Consider the following 15,177-nt stretch of genomic DNA (forward strand, 5'->3'; position numbering starts at 1 on the left):
CCCCCACACCTTGGAAGCAGGGACTTCATCTAAGACATCCTGGCACCTGCAGCCTGGCACACAGCATGGAGCTAGATAATAGGGCACTGTTAAAGACTGAAGTGGACTCAGGATCGTTTGTTAATGATCAGATGACTGACAGTCTGCTCATTAGCATACAGTGTGACCAGGCTGCCCCGGGGAGAAAAGCATCTCACGTGTGAGGAAAGTGCTTGGCACATAGTAGGTGCCAAATCAATTTTTAATGTCCCCATCTTGGAAGCCCCTCCCCCTACCTTTCACAACCCTGGTCATGCCCTCTCCTCTATAGAACCTGCCGTTTCTCTCTGTTGTAATTAGTGAATACCGTTGGTGCCCCACCCAGATCCCCATGCCAGATCCTGCACCCATCTCCCCACTGCTGGGAGTGTTGGCTGTGAACATCTCACAGCAGCACCTTTCTCCTGCAAGTGGCCCTTGGCTGACAGGAGCCTCCCAGGAGGATGTCTGGGAAGTTGTGCTTTTCCCGTGGGACGGTGGAAAACCTCTCTGGTATGGTTCTTGTTCCAGAGCTCCCATGGGGTCTGGCGAGGCTGGACTTTTCCTGAAACTGCGTCCATGCTTGGTTTCTCCTCCTTTACCGGTTTCTCCCAAGAGCTCTCCCTCAATAAACACTTGAGTACGAGTCTGTCTAAGGCTTTGCCTCCAGGGAACCTAATCTAAGACATGCATTTTAAATATATGTCTTTTATGTGATGTAAGGCACTTCCAGGCTTTGACCCTGAAACCCTCCCAAACCCCATCCTGTCTCCTGTTTCCCCTTCCATCAGCTTCTTGTGTGTGATCATGTTGAAACAGTGGGTCACAAGACTAGGGGAGCTGGAGACCTGAATCCCTGCATGGGGGGAGGGTGACTTTGGACTTTATATGAGTGAGAAATAAACATCTATTGTATTTGAGTTATTATACATGTGGGAATCTGTTTGACCCAGTGGCTAACATTACTATGGCTCATACACTTGGGGTTAAGTCATTTGTGACCCTCAAGTCCTGACTGATGATGTGGAAAGAATGCAAACTTTGTACTTAAAGTTTGGGTTCCACCTCTGCCATACACACTATGTGACCTTGTGAAAGTCATCCCACCTGAGACTCAATTTCCCCACCTCTAAAGCAAAAAAGTGTAAGTCCTTCCTCTGAGGGTCATTGAAAGAATTAAATGAGATAATACTTAGCCATGGTGCTGAGCCTGGCAAAAAACAGGGGTTTGATAAATGCTAGTTCCTTTTCCCTAAAGGTTTGTGATGCTGCTGTCTCCTGAGTTTTGAGTCACACTTCCACATGGTGTGGTTTAGGCCTGGGCCTCAGCCTCTTCTTGACCATGCTGGGTGGAAGGGTCTATGGCTGTGGGAAGTGAAAATAAAATCCTAAACTCCCAACCAACTGAATGGGCCCCCTCTTGGTTAAGGGGACTCCAAAAAAATTGAGTTCCTGACTGCAATGTGATGGGAGGTCAGACCCGCCTCATTCTACTCCCTCCCTTGCTAACTGCTGTGAGGCTTTCTTCCCTAAGGGCTGTACAGAAACTAGCCCTTTCAAAAGACTTGTCACACCACTGATTGCAGCCAGTTGCCTAAAGCTGCCCTTCACTTTTGCAGTTTCGACACATAATTGGCCAGCATCCTTTCCTGATAAGAGACCACCGACCACACAGTGGTTCTGGCCAGAATATGGAAGCTGGTCAGGGAGGGTTTTTGTGTCCTCTTCTTCACCTTTTGACATCAGAAGGCTGAAAACCCCACCCTGGGATCGTGCTAATACCACCCTTTTTTGTACCTACAACCCATGAAGGGTCTCTACTGTGCATGTGTGTGTTTCTTCTTTGTAACTATTCATGGCTCCTCCTATGGCTTATTGAGTATGCATATTCAGCCACCCTATTCAGCATAAATTCCTGTCTTATTCTTCCGATCTCAAAGTGTCTGTTTCCGGCTTCTGGCCAGAAGCTATGCTTCCCAGCCTGTCAGAATGGCCACCTGCAGGCTGCAACCCTTTATGAGAAATAATGCTCTCCTTTCCAAATTTTTGAAGCTTTTCATTCTTCAGTTGATAGCTGCCACAGGTTTTCAGCCAGTTTTTTCACTTGAACATGGTCACATCACACAATGTCACCCACATGTGCCTCCTCTTCAGCTGTCTCCATGGTCACTGCTCCAGTACAGGCCTCCTTGTCATCACAGGGATCATCACACTACCCCCCGCACTGATCTTCCTGCCACTAGCCTTGCTCCCTCCCATCCATCTTCCCAAAGGCCACAGGGTGAGGTCTCTGAAGCCCAGATCAGTCTATATTATGCTAATATTAAACAATTTTCTTTTTGCTTACAAATTCCAGTTTACTCATCTGTAAAATGGGAGGGTTGAATAGATGAACTCCACTGCTCCTATTTTCATGATTTAGAGATGTGGTCCCTACTCCTTTGGCTGGCAGATAAGGTATACTCCTTATCAGGCTCACTAGGTCTTCATTACTCTATCTCCCATGATCTGTGTGTGCAAATATCCTGCTCTTTCCAAACTGTTCTCCCTCTGGTTCCCCAGAGACCCTTCCTGCCCCTGCCCTCTGGCCCGTGTTTCATATGTCCTCCTACCAGGCCAACTCTACCTCCTGTGAAAATCTTGCCCATCCCTAAAGCCTCAGCTTAAATACCACCTTCAACATGAAACCTTACTTGAATTTCAACAGGGTGCTACCAGATTTTTCTCTCTCCTTTAAGTCTTTACTAAATCGTGCAGTGGAAGGGGCTGTGCCTTAATTATTGGTGTATCTCTCATGGAACACAGTCCCTTGCGCTTAATAAGTGCTCTAAAAAATGTTTATCTAATTGATTCTATTGTATATTCACCATCTTACTGTTTGTTTTGTATCTGCCCTACCTGTTTTGTTTCCTCTTTTTTCGTTCCTTATCTTGGATTAATCAAGAAGTACTTTTTATTAGAGCTGGCTTTTCATATCCGTGGGTTCTGCATTGTGGATTCAACCAACTGTGGATCAAAAGTATTTTTAAAAATTGCCTCTATACCAAACATGTACAGACTTTTTTCTTGTCATTATTCCCTAAACAATACAGTACTATAACTATTTGCATAGCAGTCACATTCTGTTAGGTATCATATGTAATCTGAAAGTGATTTATCATATATGGGAGGATGCACAGAGGTTATATGCAGATGCTATGGCTATTTCATATCAGGGACTTGAACATCTGCAGATTTTGGTTATCTTTGGGGAGATATTGGCACTAATTCCACTGCCCCCCACCAGATTCCTGGGTGGCTGTATTTCATTTCCCCACATGTTTGTTAGTTATACATTATTTGACAATTTACTTAGTGGTTAACCCTCAATATTATAACATGCATCTTTGACTCGTTAAAGTCCAATGCAAATTTGTACTTTTGTCACATTAGAGACAATGCTGAGATCTCAGACTATTTTAACTCCATTTACACTTCTCCCATTGTTCTCATGCATTTTAATTCTACATGTATTTTAAACCACAGAATACATTATTATAGCTGTTTTTTTACAGTCAAGTTTATTTCAGTTTAATCCAAATTTACCCTTCATTCCTTTCTGCATGTTCATATTTCCATCTGGGACTATTTTACCTTCCACTTGGAGAACTCCCTATAGTATTTCTTTCAGTGTGAGTCAGTTGGTAAACATTCTCTTAGTTGTCTGTGTCTTTATTTTGTCTTCATTTATACAGAATATTTTCTCTGAGTACAGAATTTGAGACTGGTAGTTGTTTCCTTTCCGTATTTGAGGCTGTTCTACTGTCTTTTACTTCTAGCATTCCTATTAAGAAGTTAGCTGTCAGTGTTATTATTGACCCCTCAAAGATGATGTGTTATTTTTCCTCTGATTGCTCTACTTTTTTGCCTTTGAATTTTAGCACCTTTACTTGTATATGCTTAGGTGTGGTTTGTCATGTATTTATCCTGCTTAGGGCTTGTAGTGCTCATTGGAACTGTGATTTGATGTCTTTTTTATCAATTTTGGAAAATTATTGATTATTATCAGAAATATTGATTGTGCATTTTATTTGTTCTCCCCATTGGGCCTCCAGTTATGTGTACGTTAGACCTTTTCACTATGTACCATATATCTCTTTCCTTTATTTTCCATTACTTTTGCCTTTTTTTTTTTGAGACAGGATCTTGCTCTGTTACCCAGGATGGAGTACAGTAGCATGATCATAGCTCACTGCAGCCTTGAATTCCTGGGCTCAAGCCATCCTCTTGCCTCAGGCTCCCAAAGTGGTAAGATTACCAGGTGTGAGCCACTGAGCCCAGCTTTCTTTTTGCTCTTCATTCTGGAGATATTTTTCTGCATACTGACCCATCTTTCAATCCACTAATCGTCTTTAGGTGTGTCCAGTTGTCTGTAAACCCATCTAGTGAGTTATTGGTTTCAATTATTGTATCTTTCAGTTCTTTAACATCCAACTGATTATTTCTTAAAGATCCTAGCTCTCTGAAGAAATCCTCTATTTTGTCTCATTTTCTTGAACATACCATTCACAGTTATTTAAAGTCCATGCCTGATCATACTAATATCTGGGTCACCTTTGAGCCTATTTCTACTGGCTATTTTTTTCTCATTTTGTTTCATTTGTTGGTGTGTCTGGATAAAAAGGTTTTTTAAAAATTTAATGCCAGATATTGTGCATGAAAAATTGAAGAGGATCTTCATGATGTGACCTTCCCCCAGAGAAGGTTGCTCTTTCCTGTGACAGTAGATAAAGTAAGAACATATCACCTAAATCTATCACGGACTGAGCTGATTCGAGTCTGGGTTGCAACTTTTGTAAGTCTTGTTCTACCTCTGGTTCACCCATCCAGTTATAACCATCCAGTGGTCTCAACTGAAAGCCTGGGCTATTTACTAGGGCCTCTCCTTCCTGCTGGGCTCTGAACTCCAATTTTTTCTTGTAAGTGCTGTGAGACTGAAGAATACCCCACTCTGCTTTTCCATTACTTTCTCCTTAACTTCCCAGTCTCCTCTTCTACAGAGCTTAAGAAATGGCAAATGCCTAGAAGGAAAAACTGGTACTGAGGGTCGGGCTTACTTCTGTGTCTCCCTTCTCTCCAGGATCCTTGTCCTGATGGCTTGGTGATCCCAAACTTCAAATTTGATCTCTTCAGCCCCATGAAACTACCTACAGCTTGTTTGGCTTCTCAATCTTTCACCCTGTGCCAAGAATTGGTAAATGCCCCAAGAGAAATTCATCTCAATGAACTTCTCTCTATCTGGGATCTTGATCCCTCAAGTCCTGAATGCCTTTGCAGGCCCCTGATACACACACACACACACACACACACACATACACACACACACACACAATGGTGTGTATATATGTACACTACATCTGGCTATGATAAAGTAGTTGGTAGCAGGCTGGTGGGTACCAACTACTTTATCACAGCCAGGAGCACATCCCTTTGGCTGTATCTAAAATGAGGAGCTCTCAAAGCTGATATGAACCACAAATCCTAAAACTACACTATGGACTGATGGGGACATTACCAAAGTTGAATAAATAATACTGTATTTTATTTTATTTATGTATTTATTATTACGAGACAGAGTCTCGCTCTGTCACCCAGGCTGGAGTGCAATGGCACGATCTCAGCTCACTGCAACCTGTGTCTCCCAGATTCAAGTGATTCTTCTGCCTCAGCCTCCTGAGTAGCTGAGATTACAGGTGTGTGCCACCACTCCCAGCTAATTTTTGTATTTTAATAGAGATGGGGTTTCACCATGTTGGCCAGGATGGTCTCGAACTCCTGACCTCAAGTGATCCAGCCACCTCGGCCTCCAAATAATACTTTATAATAATGATTATAGATACCATTTTAAGAACTTATGAAGTGCCAGCCAACCTGTGTAGAGTCTCGAATCCTCCCAACAGTCATCTAAGGTAGGTATTATTATTTTACCCACTTTACAGATAAGCCAGCTGAGACTTTGAGAGGTAAGGTCAGTTGTACAAGGAACTGAATATTTGTGCTCTTAATCACAATATACTCCCACCATTGTGGGTTCTAATTTTGTCTTCTTGGGCTCCATAGAACAAGTATGCCACTTTTCCTCCTGGGTTACATGGTCAAGATGTTTTAGACAACAATTAACAAAAAAAACTGTCTGAAACTGGTTTAAACAATAACGTTAAACAGTAAAGGAAGTCTGAGATGGGTAGTTTTGATTCAGTTGTTCTGTGATACCCTTGAGAACCCAATTCTTTCCTTTTCTCTACCTTGCAGTCTCCAGAAATGTCTACTTTACTCTCACAGTCTCTTACTCACTTTGACAAAGTGAATGCCACAGTTCCAGGCATAACATGTCAACTCATGGTCAGGCAGGATAAGGACACCTTTCCCTGAAGTCCCCAAATTGACGTCCCCTCAAGTTTTGCTGGACAAACTTGAGCCATAAGCCCACTCTAACCAATCATGAACCATTATGGGGTTCCCATAACTGATATGGATCAATCTAATTTGATCCTTGGAGACTCAGAAAAGATCACCTATTCCTGCATCACTCAGATATGGGGTAAGCACCTGAATAAGCCACACCCTGCCAGTAAGGAAAAAGGAGGAATAGAGAAAGCACTACTGAGATGTGAAGGAAATAAACAAAAAACAAGCTTGGAGAAATGCAAATTTAAACTACAATGAGATACTACTACACACATATTCAAGTAGCTTTTTTTTTCTTCTTCTTCTTTTTTTTGAGATAGAGTCTCACTCTGTCACCAGGCTGGAATGCAGTGGCACAATCTCAGCTCACTGCAACCTCCGCCTTTCGAGTTCAAGCAATTCTACTGCCTCAGCCTCCCGAGTAGCTGGGACTGCAGGTACCCGCCACCATGCCCAGATAATTTTTGTATTTTTAGTAGAGACAGGGTTTCACCATGTTGGCCAGGATGGTCTCGATCTCCTGACCTCAGGTAATCCACCCACCTCGGTCTCCCAAAGTGTTGGGATTACAGGCATGAGCCACCGCACCTGGCCTCAAGTAGCTTTTTTAAAAAAGAAAAAACCCTAAAAATACCAAGTATTGATGAGGATGTGGAACAACTAGAACTCTAGTACAGTTTTTTTGTTTGTTTGTTTGTCATAGAGATGGGGTCTCGCTATGTTGCCCAGGCTGGTCTCAAACTCCTGGGCTCAAGTGATCCTCCTGCCTCAGCCTCCCAAAGTGCTGAGATTCCAGGTGCCAACCACTGGAACTTTCATACATTGCTCCTGGGAATGCAAAGTGGTACAGCTACTTTGGAAGATAGTTTGGCAGTTTCTTATAAAGCTAAACTTCATTTATCATATGATCTATCAATTCCACTCTGAGTTATCTCTACAAGAGAAATGAAATCTTATGGTCATGAGGCAGGAGGCAGGACTTTACTCCAGACCAGACTGAAGATTGGCTAAAACAGGGAAAAGGTGAAAAAGCACCTCTCCATGAGACATACCCAGTGCCATGTCAGTTTACCATTAACATGGCTATACCCAGAAGTTACTGCCCCTTTCTGTGACAGCAACCCAGAAGTTACCACCCCTTTTCTAGAAAATTCTGAATAATCTGCTTATTAATTTGCATGTAATTAAAAGTGGGTAGAATTGCCCCTGAGCTGCTACTCTCATGGAGCTGTAAAAATGCTGCCTCAATAAAGCTGTTTTCTTCTACCACCAGCTTGCTCTTGAATTATTTCCTGAATGAAGCCAAGAAGTTTCCCAGACTAAGCCCCAATATGAGGCTCATCTGCCCTGCCACAGCCACACAAAAAAACGGTACATAAATGTTTATAGCAGCTGAGATGGAGAGTTTTCTGGGTTTTAATTCAATTGTTCAGTAATATCTTTGGGGATGCAGTTCTTTCTTTCTCTCTGCTTCCTAATCACTAAAAACTGGAAACAACCAAAACTGTCATTCAGTTGGTGAATGGACAAACAAACTGTGGTACATCCATATAATGGAATACAACTTAGCAATTAGAAGGTATATTAGTCTGCTTTCTGTTGCTTATAACCAAATACCTGAAACTAGGTAATGTATAAAGAAAAGAAATTTATTTCTTCCAGTTCTGGAGGCTGTGAAATCCAAGGTTGAGCGTCTGCATGTGGTGAGGGCCTTCTTGCTGGTAAGGACTCTTTGCAGAGTCCCAAGGTGGTGCAAGGCATCACATGGGAAGGGGGCCGAGCATGCTGGCTCAGGTCTGTCTTCCTCTTCCTGTAAAGCTCCCAGTCACAACCCTATGATAACCCACTAAGCCATTAACTCATTAATCCATGGATGGATTAATCTACTCATGAGGACAGAGCCCTTATGACCCAATCACCTCTTAAGGACCCCATCTCTCAACTCTCACATTGGGGATTAATTTCAGCATGAGTTTTGGAAGGGACAAATATTCAAACCATAGCAGAAGGAATAAACTACTTTCATCTATAATAACGTGGATGAATTACAAATGCATTATGCTAAGTAAAATAAGCCCCACTCAAAAGGCTCCATACTGTATGATTCCATTCTGGGAAAGACATGACTATGGAACCAGTAAACAGATTAGTAGTTGCCAGGAGCTGGGGGTGAGAGGAGACGTTGACTACAAAGGGGCTTGGGGAAATTTTAGGAGCAGTCAAACAGTTCTATATCTAGATGGTGTGGTGACTACACCAATGTATACATTTGTCAGAACTCACAGAACTGTGCACTAAAGAGGGTAAATTTTACTTTATGTAAATCATACTTTAATTAAAAAAATTACTAAGCTGAAAACTTATATTTTAAAACACCAAACTCTTTCTAGATAAAGTCTATAAAAATCCATGTGAGACAATAGAGGTAAAACAAAGGAAGAAACAAAACAAGCTTTGTTATGTGATGTAAGTCATAAAAATAATTTTTAAAAGTGGACATTTAGGCAACACTTACTGTGTGTCAGGCTTTGTGCCAAGCGGTTTGCTCACATTGGCTCATTTCATCTTCATGGCAGCCCCAGAGCTAGGGAGGTAGGTTCCCATCTTACACATGAGACCACCAAGGCATAAGGAAGTCAGGAAACTCGCTCAAAGCCAGACAACTAGGAAGTATCAGAGTCAAGCCTGGCAGCCACTCTCTCTGGTTCCTGCAGACGGATCACCTGAGGTCAGGAGTTCGAGACCAGTCTGGCCAATACAGTGAAACCCCGTCTCTACTAAAACTACAAAAAATTAGCCAGGCGTGGTGTTGCATCCCTGTAATCCCAGCTACTTGGGAGGCTGAGGCAGGCGAATCACTTGAACCCGGGAGGTGGAGGTTGCAGTAAGCTGAGATCACACCACTGCACTACAGCCTGGGCGACAAGAGTGAAACTCTGTCTAAGAAAAAAAAAAAAAAAAAGAGAGAGAGAGATACACATCTTCTTTCTTAACCACAGAGCCTCCAACAAGTCACTTCCCATGTTCAGCCTCAGTTTTGCCATCTGTGAGATGGAGCTATTAACATTCTTTCTTCTTTTATGGTTTTCGAAGAAAAGACCATGATTGCCTTTAAAAGAAACAAACGAACCTCACAAATGTGAGAGAGTAAACAGAGATGGTTTTAGGCATTTCTGGTCTCCTCTCAAGTATGAAATCTGTTTATTTAAACACATTTCTCTGGAGATGTTTAGCCCACCCCCATGGGCACTGAGATGGATTAAGGTCAGGAAAGCAAGGCAGTTTTCTGATGCCCCATCTAGAGGGGCAAAAAACAGCTCTACAACTGTCCCAAGATAGAGAAAAGGAGATATGCCAGGACTCCTCGGCGTAAAGTATTCTGTGGGTTAAAGGAAATCGTGGCTGGGTGAGGCCCTGCAGCCTGAGGAGGGGTGAGATCTCTGAGAGCAGGTCCACTGCATGGACTTCCAACAAGAGGGCCAGGCAGGGATCAGGCTTTTGTTTTGCTGAGTAAAATGTGCAGGTTTGCTGTCAGAGCTAAACTGCAGAGGCTGACAACAGAGAAGCTAATTCTGGCCCCCGCATCCTCCTCCTCACCCTCCCCAATCTGTGCTGAGCCTCTTCCCTGAATAACTGTGGCTGAACTGGTATTTAGAGAATAGTAATTTCCATCCGACTCAAAAGCTGGGCTGCATGGGGCTCCTCCTGAGCCCTTGTTCTGGCCCAGACACTAGAGGCTGCTGTTTCCAAAAGGGAGTCAGGCTATGCTTTCCCCATGATTGCCTGGTAGTGATGTGAGAGGAGAGGAGGCAGCTTCCAGCTTCAGGAGCTGGAGGGGAGGTGAAGGGCAGCCTCTATTTCCTTTCACTTCTCAGTCCTGACTGGACCACACAGCATCAGACTCGAGGGAAGCAGGACAGGAGAGGGCACCTGGGTCCCCTTTCTTGCTCTACCCCACCTCACTCAGTGGCCTTGGACGAACCATGTTGTAGCCCCTGTCTCGTCTGCATTTGGCAACAGCTGCAGAATAATCTTCCAGGTTCCTTCCAGCTCTAGGTGCCTGGGATGCCTTTCATTGAACATCCCAGACCCCTTACCTTCTTGTATCTTAGCCACACTGCAAGATTGGGGGTTACAAGTCCCACTTTAAAGATGGATAAACTGAGGCTTGGAGAGGTGCAATGACTTGCCTGAGGTCATATAGCAAATAAACTGTTCCCTTAGGATGTGAGCTCTGTGACAGCAAGGATTTTCATCCAAATCAATGATGTACTCAACACAAAGTACAGTGCCTCCCATGTAGCAGATGTTCAACAAATATCCAGCGAGTGAATGAATGGAACAGTGGAGCTGGGAGCTGGGATTTGGATCCACGACTGGGTGACTCTGAAGCTTTTGCTCTTTCTAATGCTTAGCATGGTCTCCAGGTAGACCAGCTGAAAATATGTGGATTATCTTTTTTGGAAGAGGAAGGACATATAAAAATATAGAATATGGGTTGCCTGATAGCAATCATCAGGGAAGGAGCAAAGTGAAAGCTCAGGGTAATGGGGAAGCCAGTCTTGGACTTACAGCTTGAATAGAGAAGTGAGGTGTGAGGCCTTGTACAGGAGCTTAAACCAGAACATGAAGGCTTTTCTGGAGCTTTGCTGGGTCCTGCAGTAATTGCAGAGTGATTGTCAGTGCATAATTGCATGCAAATATCCCCTTGAGAGCCCACTGGCACCGGGGCAATTACCCTTGCACAGGGACCTCAGAACTTTTGTGATCTCTCATTCCTATTGATAAAATTATTTGGGAACATATGCCCCCAAAATGTGTATGTACTTGTAAACTGAACATATGTACCATTGTCAATCCATATATTAAATACCAGTAAAGCTTCTTTTCTTTATAATTTTAGATAATAGAAAGAAAGATAACTAGTAATAGTTCCTTCCTGCACCCCAGTGGTTTGGCTCAGCATTTCCTCACTCACCAGACCAAGTTGTGCCCGGACCCCTCCAAAGGCTGGCAAGTTCCTGGGAAGTGCACCAGCCCTGTCCCTCCACTCCCCAGGGAGCCTGGCTGGGGGGGGCCAGGCTGGGGCTGAGCTCCTGCCACCTCTTGGTGAATAACCTTGGATGAGCTTGGTTCCTGCCTGTGACAGGTCTTACAGTCCTCACCCAGCCTCCTGCACAAGGTCATGCTGAGACTCATTCAGAGGCTGTGGGGTGCAGTAGGGAACATGCCCTGGGCACCACCAAGACAACAGCAGCCAAGGAGGCCTTCAGATCAGCTGGCACTGCTTCCCCTGCAGCTGTGGTTCCTCAGGTGCCTCTCCCATTTCCACGATATTAATACAACTAATAATAGTGGCAAACACTTACATAGCACTTCCCGTGAGTCAGGCACCAAGAGCTTTACATGTATTGACTCATTTAATCTGCACAATAACCTTATCAGGGAGGTATTTTTAGTATCACCATCCCCATTTCACAGATAAGAAAACTGAAGAATAGTTCAAGAACTCACCAGAGGCCACACAGTTTGGAGGGGATTTGAGATCAGATAGTCAGTTTCCTGTGATTTCTCCTCCTATTTCTTTCTTTCTTTTTTTTTTTTTTTCTTTTTTAAGTTCCAGGGTATATGTGCAGGATGTGCAGGTTTGTTACATAGGTACATGTGTGCTATGGTGGTTTGCTGCACCTATTAACCCATCACCTAGGTGTTAAACCCAGCATGGATTAGCTCTTTTTCCTGATGCTCTCCCTCCAGCTTCTCCCCTATTTCTATTCTTCTGATTACATCTTCCTGTTATGGCTCTATCACCACTACCTTTTCCCTCTGTCCCCTGCTCTTGCTGCCATTCTAGTTACTATTCTTATTATATGATTCCCTCAAACACTGGGCTTCTGTTTGCACCTTCTCCCTTTACTCTCCCTACCTGATGGCTTCGTCTCTTCCTTTATTCCTCCCCTTCCTACTGCAGGTCTTCCTATTCATGTCACCATTCTTTTTCTTATCACTATTCTGAACAGTACCTTTCCTAGTATCGCTCCTCTTCCTACTACTACTTCTTTTATCCCTCCTCCTGGTAACTAATTTCCTCTCTGACTCCTCCTCAGCCCTGTTGCATTTTCTGTTACTACTTCCTCTATTCATAGGACATCCTCTGTTACTCTTCCTCCTCTTCATTCCTCTAATGCTCTCTCCTTTCATGGGTTTCTAGAATAGCTGCAAATTCTTTGTCACTCCTCCCATGGGAGGTGGGGTCTGCACCCCCTCCCCTGGAATCTAGGCGGCTTATGACTGCTTTGATGGATACGGGATGGCGGGAAGCACTGGGACACGATTTCTGAGGCTAGGTCATCCAAGGGGAGGCAGCTTTCACCTTGTAGAGCTGGAACACTCGCCCTTAGAGCTCAACCCCATTTAAGAAGTTTAACTGCCCCAAGGCCACCATGCTATGAGAAAGCCCAGGCCACATGGAGACACTGTGGTAGGCACTGGGGCAACTGTTCCAGCTGAGTCCAGTCTTTGAGTCATTCCAGCTCAGATGCCAGGCACCAGTGAGTGAAGACCCTCCAGATGATTGCAGCCCCCAGCTACTGGGTCAGCCCCAACTCTACCCCACTCTACCCTTTGAGTCTTCCTAGCTGAGGCCCTAGACCATGTGGAGCTGAGACATATTCTTTCTGCCTTCTGTGCCCAAATTCTTACCCCTAGAACTCACGACCATAATAAAGTGATTGTTCTATGGCACTTATGTTTAGAGGGGCCTGTTATATAGCGTTAACAGGACCCCCTGCCTCTTCTCACGGGGAGTTCCTGGGCCAGCACCCTGCCCTCCTAACTGGTCTACTTTGCTGGGGCCTCCTTTCCTGGCACTGGCATCTTCGCTTCTCCCATTAGCAGTTCCAACTCCGTCATCCTCAGAGCAGCGGGCATCCTCGCTGTGGAGGCCATCAATCTAAGTGCAGACAGGAGTGATTCACAATGCTGCTGCCTAGGGAGGCTCACTTCCTTGTCAGAGAGAGCTCACAGCCATTAAGACAAGCTCTGGAGTCAGCACTCCTCAGACTCAGGCCTGCCTGCTGATCTGCCCCTCCCTTACCCAACCTCCTAGCCTTGCACCCTATTTACTAAGGTAGTTAATAATTCAGGATGAATACAGGGCTGCAATGTGACCCACCGAGGGTCTTAGGAACATAAGTAAGAGACAAGCGTATCGATGGACTTTGTGAGTAGCGCTGTCTGGGGATGCTGTGGAGCTAGGCATATCTGGGTTCAAATGCCCATTCTGCTACTCCTGGTGGTGTGACCTTGGGCAAGACATTTAAACTGTCTGAGGCCAAGTGTCTTCATTTGTGAAATGGGGATAATTATATCAACCTTGCAGGATTATTGGGGACCTAAGATCATTCCCTTCCTCACAAAAGTGGAACTTCTGCTACCCAAAGTTCGGATGGCTTCACTGATAGTATGAAGATGCCTGGGATTCCACCACTGAACTCTCTTTTGGAACAGAAGCAGCTGGGCCAGCTCTGCTCGGCCCTGTTAGAGCATTATGATGATCCCTAGTTTGCAGGTGGGGGTCTGAGGTTCAAAGAGACAAGGTGATTTGCCCAGAGACAGACAATTTAAACCTGGCAAACCCAGGGTTCAAGCAGAGGCTGCTTGCTTTCCTTCCAACTCTCACAGAGGTTACCATGGGCTCTGCACTGACCACCGGGGTCATATTTCACTGTGCTGTTGACCAGCAAGACCCTCTTCCTCTCTGAGCCAGAGCAGGGAGAGAGAGCATCCTGGCATATAGGCTGATTTGACTGGGTGGGAGGAGGCAGCCTTTACTAAGGTATAAACACTTTAAATATTGTAAGAATTTGTCTATTTTAAAATTTCAACTTTTTTTGTGTGTAGATGATACATTTCTAGGGTTCAAAATTTCAAGAGGCACAAAGGGGGATTCAATGAAAAGTGGGCCTCTCTTACCTGCCCCTGGCCTCGTGAGTCCTCTTTTAGAGAGGGCCAATGTTTCCATTAGAGATAGTTCCCCACAGATCTAAGCAAATATGAATGAAGCTTTCCCTCCTTTCTGCACCTTACAAATACTGTCCTTCACTTTGCCTTTCTCACTTAACAATGCACCTCAGAAATGGCTCCCCACAGGGTCACAAAGAAGGCCCTCCTCCTTTTCAGGGCTGTGTAGTACTCCATTGGCTGGATTTGTGTGTGTGTGTGTGTGTGTGAGTGTGTGCGCACATACATCTTTTCTCTATTCATTGCCTTGGAGAAAGCAAATCTGACTTCTGAAGACAGGTGTTTCTGCTCCATCCCTAGGTGGTTCATCCCCAGATGCCTCTGAGATCAGATGAGCTCAGTTGCCTCAGCCTGGAGGAGGGAACCATTATTATCTCCACCACTTCAGCCTTTGCTGTGTGTCCAAACACAAGACCTGTCCTCTCTGGGCCTCTTAGGCCTCATCAACAAGATGCAACCCTGAGGCCTCCTTCCCAGGACGGACCTGAGAGCTCCTCTGGAGGTCTTAGACCACTTTTGCCTTTTACAAGCCTGAGACCAAGGGGCACTTACTCAATTCATTGATTTTTTTCGGTAACTTATTTACATTTTCCTTCACCCATTTACTCACTTATTAATTTGCTCATTGATAAAGTCACTGACTCATTCATTCATTCACTCACCCATTCACTTATTGACACATTTATTCAG

Source organism: Theropithecus gelada, chromosome 2 (genome assembly GCF_003255815.1).
Source record: "Theropithecus gelada isolate Dixy chromosome 2, Tgel_1.0, whole genome shotgun sequence".
NCBI classification, from domain to species: Eukaryota; Metazoa; Chordata; class Mammalia; order Primates; family Cercopithecidae; genus Theropithecus; species Theropithecus gelada.